This window comes from Thalia democratica, chromosome 7, assembly GCF_965202585.1.
Source record: "Thalia democratica chromosome 7, ktThaDemo2.hap1.1, whole genome shotgun sequence".
Classification (NCBI taxonomy): Eukaryota; Metazoa; Chordata; class Thaliacea; order Salpida; family Salpidae; genus Thalia; species Thalia democratica.
Genome location: NC_139171.1, coordinates 61,023,181 through 61,038,397, shown reverse-complemented (window position 1 = coordinate 61,038,397; position 15,217 = coordinate 61,023,181).

The window sequence follows — 15,217 nt, the reverse complement described above, 5'->3', positions numbered from 1 at the left end:
ACAGTTGTTTAAACATATAAATTTATTCAATATTACAAAATTCTATTAGAAATTAATTCTTATTTCGAAAAAGATGAACTCGGGTTGATTTTGATCGGGTGGATTTTGAACCGGGTGGATTTTGAACCGGGTGGAATTTGATCGGGTGGATTTTGACTCGGGTTGATTTTGATCGGGTTGATTTTAATCGGGTGGATTTTGAACCGGGTTGATTTTGATCGGGTGGATTTTGAACGGGTTGATTTTGAACGGGTGGATTTTGAACGGGTGGATTTTGACCCGGGTGGATTTTGACTCGGGTTGATTTTGATCGGGTTGATTTTAATCGGGTGGATTTTGAACCGGGTTGATTTTGATCGGGTGGATTTTGAACCGGGTTGATTTTGAACGGGTAGATTTTGACTCGGGTGGATTTTGACTCGGATGGATTTTGATCGGGTGGATTTTGACCCGGGTGGATTTTGATCGGGTGGATTTTGAACCGGGTAGATTTTGATCGGGTGGATTTTGACCCGGGTGGATTTTGATCGGGTGGATTTTGACTCGGGTGGATTTTGATCGGGTGGATTTTGATCGGGTGGATTTTGATCGGGTGGATTTTGATCGCGGGTGGATTTTGATTGCGGGTGGATTTTGAACGTGTCCCGTAAGTATTAAACTTAAGTGAACTTAAGTGAACCTTTTATAACTTCAAGTTTTAAACTAATACAACCACTGATATTAAAATTTAATAACTAATCATAGTACAAATAAATGGTTTTCATTTCTAAAAACTTCATGGAACTTGTTTAACTTTTAAGGTTTTATTTAAACATAAAAAATGTAGCAAAAATTAAAGCAACGTGCATTTTTAATCAAGATAAAAACATCTTTTAGTTTGTGTAAGAAACACAAAAATAAAAACTGTTAATGTAGTCTTTAAAAAATTAAATTTCAACTAAACAATACTTCAAAGTCACTTCAAAAAATTTTTTTAGATAATTAAGAATATTTTTTTTTTAATTGTATCTGAATACAACTTTTTTGATAAAAATATTTTGAACCTAATTTTTGTGTTGTTTTTGTTTATTAAATTTTTGAACAATTTGAATTTTTTTGTAAGTTTTTATTTCATTAAGTTGTCCGTATGATATAAAATCAGATTTTTATTGTTTAATTAACTTCTGTTACAACTTTTATTAAAATCTTAACTCACTAATCTACCAACAATTATTTTGAGTTTCAAGCCTTGTATCACGATATTAGTTATTTACTTATTTACTGTTTGTCTTAACAAAAATAAAGTTGATTATAATTTAGAACTAAAGAAGGTTTTTATTTTAATAATGTATTTGATAAAGCATTATATAATAATCGATAAGATAATAGGTTTAACACTTAAAAAAGTTTTTTGTTGTATTTTGCTAACAAAAACCTTATTTTATTTATACTATTACTTTTCAGTCCTATTAACTCACGAAAAAGACTTGTTATATATTTTGTTTAAATAACAAAACCTTAACTTTATATTATAAGTTTTATGTGGCTAGTTTGCTAATCAACTATTTTTATTTACTTTGTTTTCAAAGTTTTGTTGTGTATTCAATATTTTTTTAGAAACTTAAGTTTAGCTTACTTTAACTTTTCAAGCTCACCATAAGTTTATGGAATTTACCAAAACAACTGATACGATTTTTATTTTTTTAGTTTATTTAAACATATGTTACATCTCGCATACTACGTTATATTGTTTGTCAAGACGACTAAGGTTTTCAAACATTCTATTTATTTATTATTTCTTTATAACTTTTAAATTACCTAAAACTTTGAAACACATGAAATATCTTAAAACATGACATATGTTCTTAAGGTTTGGTGACAGAATATACAGTCACACTTTAGCAAGGGTCGTCAATTTAACTTAGTGCGTCACTATTGCACGGTGTCACTTAAACACGATAAGTCACTTTTGCACGAAGCGTCATTTCAGCACGGTGGGACTATTGCACGGCGGTTCACTTTAGCACACTTGCACTTTAGCATGGAATGTCAATTTAGCATGCAAGAGTTAATTTTGCACGCAGCGTTATTATAGCATGAACAAAAGCTTTACAAAGTGTTTTTAAAGGTAGGGATAGTTATGAAACTTTTTATGAAATTAATAAATTATTAAAGAGTGTTTATATTTTTTAGGCTAAAAAGTTTACTAAAACAAAAAAAAGCCTTCAAGTGTTAACTATAATTAACTTAAAATTTTTCAATTTAGTTATTAAACACAAGTTTTATGTACTACAAACTTATAATTGTAATCGTATTATTGAACAATTTTGAGATAAAGATTTAAAAAGGTTTGGTTTGTGCAAAAATGACGCCAAAAACTGTCAAAAAAGACGCTCTAAGCAAAACCAGAAGAACAAAAAACGCTGCGAAAATGACATTCGGTGCTAAATTGACGCCGTGCAAAAGTGACTCACTGTGCTAAAATGACGCCGTGCAAAAACGACCCATCGTGCTTAAGTGACGCACCGTGCAATATTGACGATGTGCGATTCTGACCTGCTCCCGTAAATCAAGAGTCGGCAGGCATTTGGTGGTCGCGGGAAAAATTAAAAAAACTAATTGTTTGCGGGCCGCAGTTGGATCTATTTTTTACTCTTCATCTTAATTCTCAAAGTATTAAGCGCAAATTTAGAACTTCCCGTGGATTGTACTTAAGAACTTTTTAATGCTATTTTTTCAAACTTCAAAAAATTTAATGTAAGTTTCAAAAATTTCTTTCGTGGGCCGTCTAAACCTAAATAAGTACAAATATGTTTAAGTTCTACTATAAACCTAAATAAGTTAAATAAATTTTGAGTTATTAAAAAACTTATTACTTATTTATTTATAACAAAGACTGTTTGTTAACTCGTTTAACTATCTCAATAGTTTTCGAAACTGTTTTAGTTTATCATAAACATAACAATCTGAAGCATTAGGTTTATTGAGCGTTTTAAAATCATTAGGAACATTTTTTTTAGTTTATATCAGTAAAAGCTTAAAAACACTTTGCAGAATTTGTTCTGGTTTTACTCTAAATTATACTTTAAAATACAGTTTTATAAAGTTGATAATCAAGTTATGTTCATTTACATTTATTTATTATTGTTTTTTTAGCAACATAAAATTATTTAAAAAGTTAGATACAACTTAACATTAAGATTGTTCTTCTTAAATCATATCATGTATGATTACGGATGTTTTTAAGAACAGTATTTTTTTATAAAATAATAACATCTAAAGCTCATAAAAGTCACACAACCTATGAAATAAAGTTTTTGATATTCACTTTCTAAACTTTACAGCAAAAGAAAAACTAAAATAAACAACTAATGAATGTTTTCTTTTGTAGTAATTATATTAAACAATTTTTGAAAGAAAATCTTTAAAAAGCTTTACAATGTCATTGTACATACACAGCAACAGAAGTTTAGTTTTTACTTATATCTGATTTCAAAAACAATGTATGTACTCATAAAAATATTTTATATTAGGTAAAACAGATTGTAAATATAAACTTAAAATTCTGAATTAAAAATAAAAAGTATCTTTGTGCGATGTATAGAAAACTAAGATTACGTATAAAATATATATTATATTCATGTTTAAAATTATAAGTTTTTCTTCATTTTTAATCATACTAGGCGGTAATTAAAGCTGGTAATTAAAAAAAAGATTACTAGGAAAATAATTAGAATAATATAACTTTTTTTAGGAGTACGTACTTTTTTCCAATTATTGTAATTCAAACTCTTTTATTTATTTTTTTGTTTAAGCTATATATATTTTTAATAACTAATCTTTTGTAATTATTTTAACATTTTAAATATACTCATAAAATTTTTACTTTAGTTTCAAAGTTTATGTTAGCTGCTTTTAAAAATTAACATCAACTTAACATTTAAAATATAAAACCCGTGTTACAAGCTTTTACTTTACTAAATTGTATTTTACAAAAAAATTCAAATAGAACTTTTTTTTTCTTTCAAATTTTAAAACAGTTAATGTACTTTTGTTTTGTAAACAATTAAATTTCAAAGATCATTAAACAAGCTTTAATGTTATAGGCTAAGTACAAAAATTATATAAATGTGTTCTTGTTTTTTTTTTTTGTGCTATTAAAACACTGACAATTTATTTTATTTATGCTCTATTGTTTTGTTGGTAACATGTGAAAGAATAAACCTTATCTTTTTTTACATGATTGATTAGTAATTTTCAAAATTAAAAACATACTTTTAACTTTTTTAAACAAATTGTTTTTTAATTTAAGTAGGCTTAACAGACTAAAATTTATTTTGAATCTTTATATATAAACTGATGATAATGAAGAGTTGTTAGTTTTTTATACTAATAAAACTATTATATGTTTTGTTTAAGAAAACAAATAAAGATATCTCAAATACTATATTTATAATAAATTTATTCTTACAAGGCTTTATTTTGCAAACTAAGTTTCGGTCAAAGACCTCGTCAGTGCTTGAATGAAAAATCTAAAAAGATATGTAACAGTCGTGGAAAATAGCATTTAAACAACTAAATACAAACAACTTTTACTTCGAAACAAAAAAAAATAATATCAAGACTGAATTTTTTTTAGTAAAGTTTAAGTTTTAGTTAAGATTCAAAATCAATACAGCAACAAATTTAATAATTAAAAGCTATGTGTAACTTTCTATTTTCTACAAGTAAATTTTTAAAGTAAAAATTGCTTAAATAAAATTGCAGTTAATAGTAGTAAGTTAGCTTTAAGTTTAAATGAATTTTAATGTAGCTAGTTTTAATCGTGACGTAAATATTGAAAATTTCTAAAAATTTATACTTGTTATAAATATGAAAATTAGAAAGTTTGCTTGAATGCTCTTTATAAAACCTTTTAGTATCAAGAAAGCAGTAGCTACAATGCTACATAAAAACTTTTTAAGAGCATGCATAAAATCTATATTACGACTTAACTTATAGAACAACTTAAAATTAAGTTTTGAAATGGAGTTTTTTGAAGAGCAGGCAGAAATTAATAAAAATATTATAAAAGTAATAAAATTATAAGAAAAAGGTAACACTTGGAATAACCTAATGTATAACTGGTTATAGTTTTTTTAATTAGTATAATTTTGGTATTTTGATAAAATATCTATAAATTACAACTAATTTAATTCTTATTTTTTAGCATTCATTTTTACATTTCGGTAAATTTAAAATGAAGTAATTTAGATTTTACAGTTTTAAAGCTTATTTTGTCAAACGTCAGACTTGATTAATTAAACACATAGACTGGTAATCTTTTATTGGCTTTTTGGTGACTAGAAAAATATATTTAGAGTTATTCATTATAAAATAAAACTGGGTTTCTTATTTTCAATACTTGTTGCGTATCTTTCTTACTTCAAATATTTCAAAAATTTTATTTAGACAAATTATAAAGCCTAAGTTCATTAAAATATAGTATACTGTCGGTTATTGTTAATTTTTTTTTTCAAAAATATTTTTTATGTGGCAATATAAAATGTACAAATAGTGCAATATTAAATAAAAACCATCTTAATAGCTTCGCTTACTAAATAAAAACAAAATAATCTTATAGAAATTCTTTAAATAAGGGCGTCTCTATAAAGCGAATTAGTTTATCTAATGCTTTAAATTCAAAGTTTTCTAAAAAATATGATTGATTAAATATTAATTTTTTTTCTAATACACTAAGTTTAAACATTATTAATCGTAAGTTTTTTTAATAAATAACTAAAAAAAAACACCTCAAGTTATTCTAATTTAGTCATAAGACTATTTAAATTAAGTTTTATGTAAAATGTGTACTATTATGTTTTATACGCAATTCACATGTACATGAATTACATGAACAAAATTGGTTATTTACAAAATTAGTTATTAAAAACTATTTAGAAACTGCATCTATAAAATTTGAAAATTTTTAGTTACATACAATCGAAAATTCCATAAACTCAGTACAATGGTAAATAATAATTTTACTATGTGCAATATCTTTGCATTAAGGATTTATTTCTCAATGACTTTAGGTTTTACACTGCTATAAACATTTTATTGTAGTCGATGCTAATAAAAACAAAATAAGTTTGTCTTAAAATAATAAAATTTCTAATAATTAAAATTAATATTTTTTTCTTCTGAAAACAAACTTAAGATACTGTTTCGTTAAAGTATATTTGTTTAAATTACCTTTTTTTAGTACAAAACTGACTTAGAAAAACAATAAAGTAAATAAAAAGAAAGTAAAAAATTATTACAATATTAATGGTAAAAATTATTTATAAATTATAAATAGATAGAATAAGTTACTTAACAATTACTGCACATACTTTTAAATGTTGTATTTAAATTTTTCTAATTAGTATAAAGCTTAACTTTGTTCTAAATCAAAATACAGTTCAAAGAACAAACAAAATACACTTCTAACATAGTTTTTGTTTCAATATTTTTATCTACCGTAGTCTGATGCTTATTATAATATTTAATAATTTTGTACTTCATATTACAGCTTTAAAGACATAAGTCATATATGATATGCATTATATAGTATTCATAATTATTAAAATTTACATAGACAAAATCAATTTTATGTTTAAACCTTTTTTGTAAACGCTAATACAAAAAAAATGTTTGAAAAGATTCGCCTATTCCTATTAATTTTTTAAGAACTTTTTATTGCTTTTAATAAAAATTTATTTACACTTGTATATTTGAATAAATTACAAATTTGTTTTTAAAATTCAGAATGTTTATTTTTTAAATAACTTTATTAAAAATCCAGTTTGTTCAATTGATTAAATTTCCGTGCATAAATTAGTTTTGTTTCGCATAGAGTTAAGATTAGAGTATATACTACTATAGCTAATAACCATACTGATGTTTGATTCAATTAGTATGATTAAAATCTTTAGAGCACATTTGCCAGTAAATTGAATGTGCTTTCACCTACTTTGTTTACGACTATGTACTACTGTGTTTTGGATGTTTGTAAGTTAAAAGTCTTTTTGTTGAAAATTAAATGTTGTATTAATTACTAAAAGTTCTAAAATTAGATATTTTAAGTTTTTGAAAGTTATTAAAAATAAAAAGTGTAAGTACAATAAGTTAAACATTATTTAGATATATCATCTTTGACTAAAATTTTTAACATAATGAAAAAACTAGAGTGTAAGTAAAGCTTAAATTATTATTTATTGCATTAAATTTTTTGATAAAGTTTTCTTAACTAACTTCAATTGTTTCCAAACATTCTAGTAGTTAACTTAAGAAATAATATAGAGTTAGACATGATTTTGTGCTATATAGTAAGTTTATTAATAAGTGTATTTATTCTAAAATTTACTGTACAGATAGTTGCATCTATTAATGCAAAGGTAGGTTGACCTAAATTATTTATCTTATGTTATTTTGAAATTGTTTATCAGGCACTTTTGCTACTTAATTAGACTACTGAATGTGATTTTTAAGCTATAACCAGTCTAAGTTGTTGAATATAATATAAGGTTCCTTATGAAAACATAAAAGAAAAAATAACCAAAAATATATCCAAACTATCAAATTAATCTACCTTAAGTCTTAACGTTAAACCTAATAACATTGAGATTATTATACTAGTTGTACTATTATTTGATTGGAAACTAATTTATTTTTGTTTTTACATTCCAAGCTCATTGATTAGTTTAAACTAGAAAACTTCTCATCAAGCCAAGAAAAATTCCCTGGTAGTTTTGAGGTATCTATCGTAAAAAACTAAACTAACAAATAGATTATAGTTATTACTAAACTAATAAAACTCATTAGATTAGAAAATGAAAAAGTGCCTGTTCCTACATTACTATTTATAGTGTGTTACTTTTTTACCCCAATCAAGTTCATTTTGCGTAACGTACTAACTTTAACGTTTTGTTTCAGTACTAATTACGCTTATCATTAAGTGCTTTTTTATTGATTACTATTTAATATTTTTATCATTCAATAAGTATGTAACCAGAAATTTTATTTTTGTATATAATGAAATTAGATCTTATAAAGTACTTTAGGTGTTCTAAAATATTATTTTTCAAGTCATTAATTATTTACACTCAGACGTAATATTTAAATGGTTTAAACAAAAAGTAAATAAAAGGGGACTTAAAGTACTGTAATTTTTATTTTTGTTTAAATTTAAACAAAATTACAGTTTCCAAGTAATTTTTATTTTGTCATTTTTATATAGTTCAAAACAGTCAACATCAGTTATTTAAAAATTTTAAAATTTGTTACCATGTTTTATTTAAATTTTTGTATATACTAATTTTATTTAAAGAAATTAATAACTAAATATTTCGTTTATTTATAGTTTTGTTTTTTTTTTATTTAATTCAAATACAGTTTGTGTCTTTTATTAATTTCAAATTTAAAAAAAGATTTTTCAAACAAGTTATGATCAAAGATATATTTCCATTTTTTGCAGGTGTTATTGTTAACAATTTCTTAAACATTTTATAAAAATGTCGTCAATAAAAATTCTGTTCGTCTTTTTTTGGTGTGCGGTGTTTAGTGCTTCACTTGCCAACCCGGTTAACGAGGTTAGTTTTTATGTTTAAATAAACTAATACTTTTGATTTTCACAAAGGTAATTAGCATAAGAATATTTCAACATTTTTTTTTCTTAGAAAATTCTGTCTAAAACCCTTGTTATTTTAGAAAAAGTTTGTTCAATTACAAAAATTCGAAAAGTTACTATTTGTACTTACGTTACAAATTCCCTTCTTTATTTTAGTTAAATTTTCTTCTGTTAATATGTCGACCACTATGTTTTGATATTGCAGTGTTCAAACCATAGAGTTTTTAAAACTGTCATTAAACCATCAAGCCCTACTAAACTTACCTTGAAAATAATCCTAAAGTCTGTTTAAAAGTTAAATGTCTTTGTGTTGCTATTTAATTTGAAATTAAGCCATAGTTAGTTGTAAATTGCTTTAAAGAGTAAGAATTGTTTTGAAAGTTTAAATTTAAATTATTATTTTTTATTAACTGTAATAAAAGAAATTAAAATATGTTAAGATAAGGAATAAAAATAGGACGCCAATATACTAATACTTTACTGCTAAAAGTTATTTATTATCGTACGATCTTTAAGTATGATAACTTAACTTTAGGAATTTTGAACTTAATTAAACTTTGCTTGTATACATACGTTTTAAATTTTAAAACTTAATTTTGGTACTCATTTAACATTTTTTTGCATTTACTTAAACTAAAATAAAATTCTTGGTTTTGAAAAATAGTTTCATTTTTTTTTTGGTATTTTCTAAAGATTTTTTAGTTACTTAAGGTTTAATATTTTAATGCAATTTATTAGAATATTTCTAAATTGATATCTTAAAAATAGTTATGTTTTATATGTTAAAGGTCGCAAATGATTCTAAAACTTTCTTTTTTTATAAAGCAATCTAACTCTAAGCAGAGATTCTAAAAAATAGTAATTTTATGTTAATATTTTCTAAAATGCTACAGCTGTAAACATATTCGCCTGAGTGTAATACAAAAAATTGATTATAAAATCAAAGATTTATAAAAAGTTTATTTCAAAGAAACAATATGTATTAAAGTAGTTTTATCCTCTATTATTCAGGTGATGAAGTCGCTCATATGCGAAATCCACGCGTTTTGATTTTAAAATAACAAAAAAACGGTTATAAGCATTGATTTATTTTCATACGTATAAAACACTTATATCAATTTAACCTGAAACTTTATTAAACACTTTGAAACAACGAAAACAAATTTATAGCAATTTAAAGAACAAAAATGAAAATTTTTTCAAGTTTTTTGGTTCAATGACCTGGATACGCAAAAATACCTCTCGGTCATTAAGTTGCATACCCAAACTTAATCAAAATATATAGTTTTTCAACTGCTGCAATACTGTTTTATAGCACATCTCATAAAATGCAGTTGAAACAACAATATACTAAAACAAACAAAATATATTTTATTTTTAATTTTTTCAGAAAAGTTGTGAAAGCTCCGAATGTGAGTTATCTTGTTTCACTGTTTTTTAATTATTGTAAGAATTAAGTTTTAAGTTTGTTAATAAAAACCATTTTTTAAAATTCTTTTAAGTACTTTATTAGTTTAATTATTTATTTAAGTTAACACAAATAGTAAATGCTTTTTTCTTTGTAAAACCAAGTAGCTTTAAAGAAAAATAAATAATCATTTTTATAGTGACGTATGTCAGGAAGGACAATTCCATGTCAATCACAAACCCAAGTATGTTTTTTTTAAGTTTTAAGATGGTCAACTTAATTGAAACGTTAAATAATTGTTTTTATTTTAAAACTCAAATTATTGACTTAATAATTTTTACTATTAAATAACTTAAAAAAGTAATCACCCTACATTTTTAGATGTTGCCTCTTGAGTAGTTAATTAAACCTTACCTTTTCTTTCCATTAATATTTATTGCTCCCTGACAGCTAAAATCGCTCAGAATATCGTACAAGCATTAAATAATTTTAAGCATTAAGCACTGCATAAGCATAATTAAAACAATGTACAGGCACTTGTAGAATTTCTGATTCGCTAGATTTCTGCCTTGTAATTAAAGGTGACAAGAAGAACATTTTAAAACCACAGTGAACACCATCAGCAATAGTGGTAATTGAGCTTGATAAATACTTTTTTGTACTTCAATTATACAACAGTTATCTAGCTTTAAAATTTATAAAAAATATGTTAGTTATAATATTGACTGTAAACTAAATGTACCTGAAACTTTGTCTTTAAACGCGTAGCAGTAATTTTAAATTTTATTTCACATTTATTCGAACCAACAGGACAAATCTCGGTAATTATATGATTAAAATAATATATTTAAAATTTTCATTTTAATAGAGCGTTTTTTTTAGTTGAAGATGACGCATGTCCTAAAACAATCAACTGTCCCAAAGACACAAATTGTTATGTGGTCTCGCTGCTAATCCCCACAAAATGTTTGGTGGTTAAAGGGTTTGCCAGGTGCTTAACCAATCTGGAGCATGCGAACATTGAAAAGCACCTGCGCATGAAATCCACAACTCCCCCGACGACCCCAGAAGTCAAGCCACCAGTGTGCGAAAAAGATGTAATCAACGTGGGCACAAGTTAGCTGTTGCTTATATTTTATAGGTTTTATGATTTTCTATAGAGCTTGTACTGTGCGACTGTCTATTTGAAAAATACCGACACTAGCATGTGCAGGTTGAACTAGCTCATTTTAACAAGTTTTTACACAAACGTCTGTATTTTTTTATTAGTACCTCAAAAGTTATAGGACTATGTTGGCTTAACATTTTATTATTTATTTTTCTTGTTATTTATTTGTTTCTAGTTGGTATATCTTACTGGTTAGATAACTTTTTTTTAGTAAACCGTACAACATTAAACTGTAAAATAAAGCTTAAAATCGTAGGTATTAGATTTTTGTTGGTTTGTGTTTAACATAAAATTTAAAAGCAATAGTTCGGCTCAGACGATTTTAAAAAATGATATATTTAAATAATATTAACAATACAAACAGATCCGTTAGCTCCGGTAGTGATAGCTCTAGCATGTATTGTTATCATGCTGCTAGTTGCTTTGAGTACCGTCCTGTACCTGTGTATTCGCAATAAAAAAAGGTTAATTCAAGTTGTTGGATTATAATGAACTTTTTTAGTTTTGTTAGCTTATCTTGTTTAGTATTTGCCTTGTTAATGGAGCTGCTAAACTATGTAAATTAAACGTAAATTAAAAAATTATCTTTCAAGTAACTCAGCAAAAGTTGGATTTTAAATTTATTTTTTAAATTTAGAGCGGATATAACTAAAAATCCTAATATTTCCAATGTCAACTCGTCCAGTGACCACGAAAATGTGGACAACGTCCATCCGGAGTAATCACCAGTAAAAATTTTGTTTAAGAATTAATAGAAAATAAACATAACATTTTCATTTCAAAAGTTTATTGTTTACTTTTGTTATAAAAATGTTATGTTTATTCTCTATCAGTTGTTGTACAAAACTTTTACTGGTTTATTGTTTTTTTAACTTTGTTCAACCTTTCTTAATAAGTTGATCGTTTATTTTTGAAATAAAAGTGTGAAATCTATACTCTTTGATTATTGTACAAAAGTTTACTAATTTATTGTTTACTTTATTTAATCTCTAAAATTTCATTAATTAATGCTTAATTTAGTCAGTTTGGTTACGATAAAGAAACTCAAAGAATCTAGTTTAAGGACTTGGTGCACGTTAAAACCTTTCGGTTATCGAGTCGCACACCACTTGGGTTCCTTTTAACGTCTTGTCAGGAATAGATAAATAACAAAAAAATATTAGAATAACTTACTTGTTAAACATACAAATTTCTATTATAACAAAAAACTTCTATTGAGGTTTCATTTTTATTGTTAACTGAATTAGTTTTCTTAGAAAAGTATTAAGCTTGAGCTTTTACAAAACTTGTTTATCATTGTGTTCAAAGGTTTAATTTTAAATTAAAAGAAAAGAAAGTTATATACTTTCTACTTATGTGCCTGTATATATATTACTTTGCTGTAAAGTTTGTCAAACCTCCTTTAAATTTTCGATTTAGAAAACAAAATTTTATTCTACTCATAATAAAATTGTTTTTGACTAGGCTTTAATTTTAAAAGATTGAACGTTTGTAAATGAAAAAAATTAATAGTTTATCTTAACTTATGTTGTCTTTGAATTTATCTTTACAAACTTTCATATGGAAGTAAATTTGTATTTTAACAGTTCTCTTACTACAATATCTTTATATTCTTAAGATAAAATCCAGTTTTTCAAAAAAAGATGTTAAACTTTTTCAATGATAGTATCATTATAAATGATACACGATAATAACACAATTTTTTATAAAAGTTTGCATAAAATATTTACCTTATACTAAAATTTCTAATTAAGATTCTAAAATTAGTCGCGAAGAGTAGTAGGAAATAATATTTTATTTTTAAAGTTGTTTATGTCAAAACTTACTTACAAAGTTAAGTAAAACAAAATGTATTGTAATAAGATATATATATAACTGTAATTAGCATACATGCAGTTTTTTTATTTTTTTAGTATTAACTGTAGTTTTCATTGTTAAGTCGACAAAGCATCCTTGAAGTTATTGAGTAATTTAAAAAAAAAACTTAATTGCTTATTTAATTGCCATTGCAGTATTTCACGGTTGCCAAAAAACCTGGAATATCTTTCTAACGAAGCTTGAAATTCAGTAAGTAAAAAACAATGCTTTATAACAGTTTAAAAAACTATGTGAGAACTATAAACAATAACTTCAAGATAATATTAAGTTTTTATTAAGCTAAAAAGTTCAACACTTTGAGGAAAATTCATTATTTAGAAATTAAAGGTTCATTTTTTGTTTTGTAAGTTTTTTATTTACGTGAACATCCAATGCGTTTTTATTTTTCTTTAAAGTAAATATCCGTTTAATTAACAAATTAATTTATAATGCAAGCTCGTTAAATTTACGGTAGAACAGTTAAGCAACAACTATCAGGTTTATAGTTAGAAATAAATGCAAACTAAAGTAGACCTGTGACATATTTTCGGCTAGTATCCTAAAAAACTATTTAAAATATACCTTCGTCCTTAGCTTGAACATAATATACAAATTTAATCCCTATAAATACAATAATAAAGTTGATTCTGACCAAAAAAACTTTATCCGTTTTATATGTACTTGTTGTAACATATCCAATACATCGTACAATGATAGATTGGTTAAACTTGAATTGAAACCTAAAGTTAAGATATGTGTGTATACTAAACTAAATCATTTGATGCAGCAAAAAATTTACTCCGATTTAAAATCATTTTTATTTTTCAAACTGTTAGAAAAACAAATAAAATCAGTCAAACGTCATTTTAGGCACTTAGTAAATGTTATTTAAAATTTAATAAAGTATACAAATTGTTGAGAACGTTATGCATAAATTTTTATTATTGCACAATAAGCTTGGATCTATTGATCTTTGGATTTATTATCAAATCGATCTTCGATGTGATAAATTTCGAAAAGTAAATGACATGTTTATTAACTAATAAAGGAAGGATAAAAAAAAAAAAAAACAACTAAAAATATTAATCACAAATAAAATGAAAAACTTAACAATTATTTCTTCGACCTTTAACATTTAATTTAAAATAATTTTCAACTTGTATAGAGATTAAGTGTGTTTTTAAATTAAAATACAGTTTAAACAAAAGAATTGTATACAAAATAAACATATAGATTTCATGTTAAAATCATTAAATAACCGTAGCTTATTGCTAATATTAACAGCTTTTTATAACTCTATATTTTATATAAGTACTGCTTTAAACTAACACATGCATCGTCATTTACTTTTAAATACATAAAAAAAAGTTTTGATGTTTACAACTTTTTCATAAACATTTGTTTTAGGAAAAAATTCTATCATTTGAAATTGTAGCTAAAAAATTTAAATTTACACTTATTAATGGTTTTTTATTAATGATAGCATAGCAATTACATTTGTATAACTTAAAAAAGTACAAGTTTTAGTTTTTGCTCACCAGAAAGTTTTACTCTCATAAGAACTTTACAAAAACGCCAGTTTGTTCAGTTGATTAAAATTCCGTCCACCAATCAATTTTTAGTGGCAGCATTAAAGTTCAAAGGTTAATTTTGTAGCATCTAACATTTAATTTTCAATACAAACTTGTATACTTGCATAGATGTGTCACATGGAATTTACTACAACTTATGAATGTTTGTGATTGTATTTTTTAAGATTTATTCAGTTTTAAATGTAAACATTTTAAGTTCTAATTTATTCTAAAATTGGAAAATAAAATCAATTAAACAGTTTGCTCTAATTGATTTTTAAACTTGTTGTAGAATAGAAACTTGGGTATGTCAAGTGTTAATGTATGAACCTTCCTTAAGTTTTCACAATTCTTAAAAAACATGATATCTTCATGTGTATGGCCTTTATTCATAGAAAGGAAAAACGTTATTAATAAGTTAACATTAAAATAAATTGACTAAACTTTGTTAAATTGTGACTATCATACAATTGAGTTTTGAAAATTATAGAGTTTTACCTCCTGTTTTAATTGTATGCAAAAGCAAATGATAAGCATCACTAGTATAACACTTAAATATTGATGAAACATGCTCATTCAATTTG